The sequence below is a fragment of the Bubalus kerabau genome, chromosome 7, assembly GCF_029407905.1.
Source record: "Bubalus kerabau isolate K-KA32 ecotype Philippines breed swamp buffalo chromosome 7, PCC_UOA_SB_1v2, whole genome shotgun sequence".
NCBI lineage: Eukaryota > Metazoa > Chordata > Mammalia > Artiodactyla > Bovidae > Bubalus > Bubalus kerabau.
This window is the reverse complement of record NC_073630.1, coordinates 66,561,381-66,569,392: the sequence shown is the minus strand read 5'-3', so window position 1 is coordinate 66,569,392 and position 8,012 is coordinate 66,561,381. Positions and strand designations below refer to the sequence as shown.

Below are 8,012 nucleotides of genomic sequence, written 5' to 3'. Positions count from 1 at the left end.
TGGCAATTCTGCAAATATTTTGTTTGTTTGTTTGTTTGTTTTAATAATGACCACATCTCTCAGAATGTACTGAGAGAAAAAGAACCCTTTCTTTTAAGAAGCTATCATAACTTTGCCATGACTCTTGGTTTGGCGTTACCAGGCATCTGAGGGTTGTGAAACCCAAGCAGAAATTATCTACCAAAACCTTAAGTTATACTGCTAAAAACTGGTAACCAAGCTGTCAGTTCTCAAGATTTCACTGGGTGCAGGATCAACTTCCACATTTACCCAGCAATGTTGGAAGGATTTGGGGTCACCGGTTTTTTCCAAGCTGTTGGCTGGTGATCTCCATTCGTTTCTTACTGTGTAGACCTCTCCACAGGTAGTTGTAAACATAGCATCTGATTTCAGAAAAGCTAGGAAGTGAGAGAGCAAAAGAGAATGCAAGCGTTATGGAAGTCTGCTGCTGCTGCTGCTGCTGCTAAATCGCTTCAGTCATTTCGACTCTGTGCGACCCCATAGATGGCAGCCCACCAGGCTCCTCTGTCCCTGGGATTCTCCAGGCAAGAATATGGAAGTCTAGCTCTTTTAAAATCTAATGTTGCAAGTGATACCAAATATTTTGCTGTCTCCTATTTATTAGAAGCAAGTAATCAGGCCCAGCTCACATTCAAGGGGAGAGGAATTCACAAGGTCATGAACGTCCAGTAGGGCACAGATCATTGAGAACTAGTTCAAAATCACTCACCACAGTTGCAGAAGGAAATGACAACTTAAAGTGACATTATATGGAAGGATAAAAATGGAGATAGAGAAGGTTATGGTTCATGAACATTTAAAAAAACTAGCTGGACAGCTATTTCAAAGACTTTCTACCCTTGGGATGTGGCTTGTTCCTTAACTAGATATTATTTGGGGGATCTGCCCCACAATATTTTGTTTATGATGAACCTAGGAAAAATTCTGTTTCCCTTATGAGGTTTTCTTCTCTATTACTAAATCTGAACTGTTGGAGAAGACAGTATTCTTAGGCACTAGGTAACTTTCTGGAACCTCTTTCTAGAATCCAAGGGCTGTTTTATGTCTTGAACAAATGATTTTTTAGCAGAGGTTCATGATTTTTTTACAGCACAATTTTCTTGAAAACATAATAGGAGATATATATCTTATTTTAGTTCTCATTACAGAAACCGCACTTGAAGTATTTCCAACTTAATTGCAGATACTTTGAGTTTGCCATCATCCTTTCCCCCAGCCATTTTGTCTACTGAAAAAGATACTGGTGGAGGGCTTTAATCTATTTAGAAGTTTTAAAAATGAGCAAACTAGTCACACCTTGATTTGATACTTGCGGAATGGGTGATATGTAATTGGTCTCTGCTGTTCAAAGGAATTCTTAGCATATGGTTACAAATGGAAGATAAGAAGAGTTTCCTATCTTGCTCTGTGACCATGGCAAGTCTCCACATTTCTGTTCTCTCTCTATTCTCTTTAATCTCTGTTTCAAATTGTGCTTATTTCTTTCTTGTAAGGCCTTGTCACATATACCCAACAGCAACTAAAATATGCTAGTAACTTTCTATTTTTCAATTTCCTCTCCTAAAACTATGTTTTCATTAGGGACACTGTCTACTTTTCATGTTATTGCTGCAGCCAATTTTTAAGAAATTTTGCATTGCATCAGAGGGATCCCTATCCTTATAGCATCGTCACTATCCACTAACAAGCCCCTAAGTCAATGCCATATGTTTCAGTTCAGTTCAGTCTCTCAGTCATGTCCAACTCTTTGCAACACCATGAATTGCAGCATGCCAGGCCTCCCTGTCCATCACCATCTCCCAGAGTTCACTCAAACTCACGTCCATCGAGTCGGTGATGCCATCCAGCCATCTCATCTTCTGTTGTCCCCTTTTCCTCCTGCCCTCAATCCCTCCCAGCATCAGTCTTTTCCAATGAATCAACTCTTGGCATGAGGTGGCCAAAGTTCTGGAGTTTCAGCTTTAGCATCATTCCTTCCAAAGAACATCCAGGACTGATCTCCTTTAGGATGGACTGGTTGGATCTCCTTGCAATCCAAGGGACTCTCAAGAGTCTTCTCCAACACCACAGTTCAAAAGCATCAATTCTTCGGCACTCAGCTTTCTTCCCAGTCCAACTCTCACATCCATACACGACCACTGGGAAAACCATAGCCGTGACTAGACGAACCTTTGTTGGCAAAGTAATGTCTCTGCTTTTCAATATGCTGAAATCATCCACTTCTAGCTATCAACATTTGTACCATTCATGATAGAGAGCATCACAGAGTGATAAAAAAAAAAAGAAAGAAATTTCATGTGCTTAACTCAACAAAAGTTTGTTATTCATCTATTCTACAAGTATATTATGAGTTCTCAGGGGGTCCCAATTGTTATTGTCAGTCAAAGACACAGAAAAATAGAACAGCAACCATTTAAAATGTTGTCAGTTGCTACAGCAGAGGGAACGAGAGCTCTGTTTGGTCTTGTATAATCAATTACATGCTTTGTTACCTAGAGGTAATATGCACCACTTCAAAAGCTAAATAAAGCCTGCCAATGCAGGAGATGTAAGAGAAGAAATTTTGACTCCCAAATTGGGAAGATCCCCTGGAGGAGGGCATGGTGATCACTGCAGTATTGTTCTTGCCTGGAGAATCCCATGGACAGAGGAACCTGGCGAGCTATGGCCCATAGGGTTGCAAATAGTTGGACACAGTTGAAGTGGCTTAGCACACACAGCATGCACGAACCATTACAAGGAGACTATGACAGTCAGTGCTATCATATTGCTAAATGAGAGAGAACCAGAAATATTTGGTAAACTGTAGGAGACAGGAAGAATAAAAGAAAAATGGGCCCCGGCAAAGGCCACAAAAGAAATTTATAATTATTGAAAAACTAGATACTATAAAGCATGAGACTCTTGGAACAAATCCAGAGAGAAAGTTCATAATCTTGAAAACAAGATATGATCCTGGGGTTGGAAAAGCGACCCCAAACTGTTTCTCAACTGGCGTCTCAGGGTCACATGTTCTACGTATCTGGTGCAAAATCTATAGGTAAAAATATTAGTCTTAGTTACTGATTTGTTATTGATTACTGTTTCCTAATTACTCAATGGCTAATGATAATTTTGTTCTTTGGCCCTGAAGGCCACAGGAGTTATAGTTTAACTCCCCACATATTCTTTCATTCACAGCTGAAAGTATAATAAAGCCAGCTTGGATTCAGTTTCGGCACCTTCACCTTGGAGCGGTGTTGGTCCTCTGATCTTCACTTTTCTCTGAATTCTCATGTCTTGTTTCTCCTTCTTTTGCCATATCGTGCTTTTGGAAACCCTGCTTGTCAAGCCGGACTCAACAGTAAACATTTCTGATAACTACCAAATATATATTTACCTAATTTAATTCTCATATAACCTCAAGGGGTAGATTTTAGTTTTACTATTTTAAAGATGAAGACAGTTAGGAGAAAAAGGTTAAGTAACCTGCTCAGTATCACACAGATAGTAAGTAAGGACCAGCCAGTCCCACTATAGCTTCCTTATATATTACTCTATGTATGGTACCTGATAATGGTAAGAGAAAGATGGAGCGAAGGCGCCTGAAATTTTATATGATTGAAAATAAAGTAGCAATTATTCTACTCTTGTATTCATGGTTCTTTTGTTCCTTACTTCTATAATTTCTTTCATAACTATTCCAAGCAATAATCTGTAGAAAGATTTGACCTTAGCCCTACTAAAATATTTTCCCAAATGTTTAGTTTATGCCTTGAGCTTTCTGGTTTTTTGATAATGAACCAAAACTGAGTGTCAAGTGCTGTTTGCTAGGGAATCACACTCTTTCAGGTAATCACCATTTGTACTCAAGTTTAATCATGAAGAAGAGATTTTATTACTACAAAATGATGTCATTAACTGAAATAAAAGAACTTCTTAGGCAGTGATTATTTGATTTCCTTCCTATTTTGCCTTTGAATCAGCTATTTAAGGAAATAAGAGTGGCTCAAATCAGGAAAGGACACTTATTTTGTTAAACAAAAAAATTACAAAATATGGAACTGAATCTGAAGCATATAACAAATGAGGATAATAAAATATGACCATATGATGGAGCAGCAGAAAGCTCTCCTGGCTTGACTGGAATGATAGGAAGTTGGCATCATGTTCTCTGAGGCTGTTGTTCAGTTGCTCAGTCATGTCTGACTCTTTGTGACCCCATGGTCTGCAGCACACCAGGCTTTCCTGTTCTTTGCCATTTTTCCAGCATCAGGGTCTTTTCTCCTTGGAAGAAAAGTTATGACAAATCTAAACAGTGCATTAAAAAGCAGAGACATCACTTTAGGTCCATATAGTCAAAGCTATGATTTTTTTCCAGTAGTCATGTATGATGTTGAGAGTTAGACCACAAAGAAGGCTGAGTGCTGAAGAACTGATGCCTTAAAACTGTGGTGCTAGAGGTGACTTTTGAGAGTCCCTTGAACAGCAAGGTGATCAAATCACTCAATCCTAAAGGAAATCAACCCTGAATATACATTGGAAGGACTGATGCTGAAGCTGAAGCTCTAATCCTTTGGCCATCTGATGCAGAGAGCTGGCTAATTGGAAAGACCCTGATAGTGGGAAAGACTGAGGGCAGGAGAAGAAGGGGCAACAGAGAATGAGATGGTTGGATGGCATCACTGAATCAATGGACATGAGTTTGAGCAAACTCCAGGAGATAGTGAAGGACAGGGAAGCCTGGCGTGCTGCAGCCCATGGGGTCATTAAGAGTTGGATACGATTTAGGGACTGAACAACAACAACAAGAATTCTCTATGTCCTTCATCAAAAGTCAACAGAATAAGTGTCTCCAGAAATATTTTATTAAACATTTTGGCTCTTATAGGTAATGCATTACATGATATAACTAGAAAGAAAAAGAGCAATTCAGAATGAATACATTTTAAAAATATATTTCCTGGTGAGCTATAAGGCTGGAGATTACAGGAAAGGAGATAAAGGTATTTTCAATTCTGTAACATCTTATTTCAAATATTATACTTCAAGTTTGCTAAGTGGTTGGGAATTTTTAGCACATTCATAGAGTATACTAAAATTCAATTTTGAATTTAATGAAGTCAAACTCAAAAATAACAGAGAATTAAGGTTTTTGTACTCAGAGAAATCATGACATGCAAATTGTACTTATTTCAGAATTACTGGGCACAGTGGGTTGCTGCTGCTACAGCTTTGATAGAAGCATGACTTCAACTTTTCAAATGTGAAATCACATGCTTAAAAGATAACAAAAAGTGTAGCAAAATTTTTCATTGAATATAAAACAAATAACAGAGTTAATCTAACACTTGAAATATGCTTTAGCTTTCTTCCCTTGAAAAAGAATTTCCTATTCTTGAGATTTTACTTGCTTTCTTGAGATTTTTTCTTGTAGGAAATAAGACCATAATGGGAATTATTAGTATTTTGGTCTATTGAAGAGTTTAGAGCAGATTTGAACAATATGCTATAATTTTGGATAACACTTCATGGAGAGAAAAAAAAAACAATATTGTCATTGTCTATGGTGCAATTCTTATTTATTCATCATTTGAATATTTGTTTAATTTCTACCATGGTTGGGACAACATGGATATGGTGTGATACACTGGAAATGGCCAAGACTGCAAAAATCATTATAAGCTTGGAAGTAGTGAAAAGTATTTGTAATTATAAAATTAAATATGGTATATGAAGTGTTTGGCATGATGCTTAGCAGGGAAAACTCAGTAAATGACAGCTATTTGTTACCTATGTGGGTTAGATTGATAGATTATAAGATATACTTGGGTTTTCAGGGTCAACAGATGGTTACTAAAGTCATGGGAGTGAATGATAACACACTGAGAGACAGAGACAGGATGTAGAATAAGAAGAGAAGAGCACCTTAGATTAAGCTTCAAGGTTAAGGAGAGATCCATCACTGGTCAACTGCAAACACTGATGCTAACTGTCAAACAAGAATGTATTGATTCCTCCAATAAAACTCTCCTATTTAAAATCTGGCAATTCCGTAAAGAATCTGCCTGAAATTCAGGTGACCCTGGGTTGGGAAGATCTCTTGGAGAAGGAAATGGCAACCCACTCCTTAATTACAGGAACTTTATCATTAAAACAGTAGCCACACACAAAAAAAGCAAAATATCAACAACACCATACATACCAATACCAACATGCACACACACAAAATGACACATTCTGTTGGCTGTTGTCATTTATTCAGTTGTTGTCTACTAGGCAACTTACTAAGATATCTATATGTACCTATCTATCCATATATATAATTTTGAAACTACAGACATCAGAATCATATTTATCCTCCAAATGGAAGATGAAGAGTATGAGGCTTAAAGTGGTGAAATGCCATGTTTAATGTCATATGGGTAAGTGACAGAATTAGAAATCAAAATCAGGTCTAACTCAGGCCTACAGCCTTTTCCGCTTTACTGCTTTACAAGAGAGAAGCCAACCATGCAGATGTGTAAAGGTCACCATGTGATATTATAAAAGGATGAAGGCCTTCACTGAGAAATGTCACAGATGGTGAGAAAATCCAGGTGGAGCCGCCTAGGTGGAGTTTTCCTATCTTTGCACGCATTTATTTCAGTATCTTTTTACTTTTTAGGCTCTGGGAACAATAAAGTCAAATACTTGCCCTAATAATGCTCATTTAGAGGTGGGAAAATATGTTAATTTTGTTAAACATAAACCATATGCCATCTATTTTTGTTTTATGCTAAAAGATTTGGTTCCACTGCCAGAAATTGAGCTTATCAACCCAGTGACAATTCTCTCCTCCCCTGTATCATGTTAACCATTCTGTTACATAATTTCCACTACTGCTGGCCCCTTAGGACAGCACATCTGTGACAAATTTTCAACATTCTAACGCAGGTCAAATGCATGAGAACTGTGCTTTTGGTTCTTAGCAACACAGGGATCCAAAACATTGCCCTGGTAGTAAAATAATTCAGAACAGAATGCCTGGGGATGAGTTAGCCATTCAAATACTGAAGATCCAGTCTCTGAACTTCAGTCATCCTCACCACACTCTTCTAGGGGCAACTGAAACTAGCTTAAGTATAACTGTAATATTTAACCTTGGTTTCTCCCCTTCCTCATATTTGATTGATGTTTCTTATTTTCATCTTATCTTTTTTCCTTATCCTTTGGATATTCCAAGCCTTGCTATCCTCGATAGTGAGGTGCCATGGCCAATTCAACTTTCAAGATGACTTTCAAGATGCAATTGTTAAATTTATAGAAATTGTGAGCCAGTTTTTAAATACTGTCATGATTAAGAAATGAATTTTATGAACTTACAATTAAATAAATGATATTGAAAACAAAGGCAATAATTGTCCAACACTCATTTCCTAATTATTTCACTATATTTTACTATTGTTTATACTCTTGAGATGATTTACATCTATTTTGTCTGTGTGAGATTACCCGGTAATAGGGAACTACTGCCTATCTCTTTCTTTTTTTTTTTTTTTTTTTTTTTAATATTTTTTTAAATTTTATTTTATTTTTAAACTTTACATAACTGTATTAGTTTTGCCAAATATCAATATGAATCCGCCACAGGTATACATGTGTTCCCCATCCTGAACCCTCCTCCCTCCTCCCTCCCCATTCCATCCCTCTGGGTCGTCCCAGTGCACCAGCCCCAAGCATCCAGTATCGTGCATCGAACCTGACTGGCAACTGCCTATCTCTTTCCAACTGAGTTCAGTGATATAACGTTAGCAGCTTAGGGCGCAGGAGCCCGGTAGGCTGCAGTACATGGGGTCGCTAAGAGTCGGACAGGACTGAGCGACTTCACTTTCACTTTTCACTTTGATGCATTGGAGAAGGAAATGGCAACCCACTTCAGTGTTCTTGCCTGGAGAATCCCAGGGACGGGGGAGCCTGATGGGCTACCGTCTATGGGGTCGCGCAGAGTCGGACATGACTGAAGCGACTTA

General features: G+C 38.1%; 1 pseudogene; it reads right to left on the bottom strand.

The window, feature by feature from the left end:
• Window positions 1-201: 201 nt before the first annotated feature.
• Window positions 202-8,012, bottom strand: part of LOC129657071 (heterogeneous nuclear ribonucleoprotein U-like protein 1) — a 68,926-nt pseudogene continuing 61,115 nt past the window's right edge.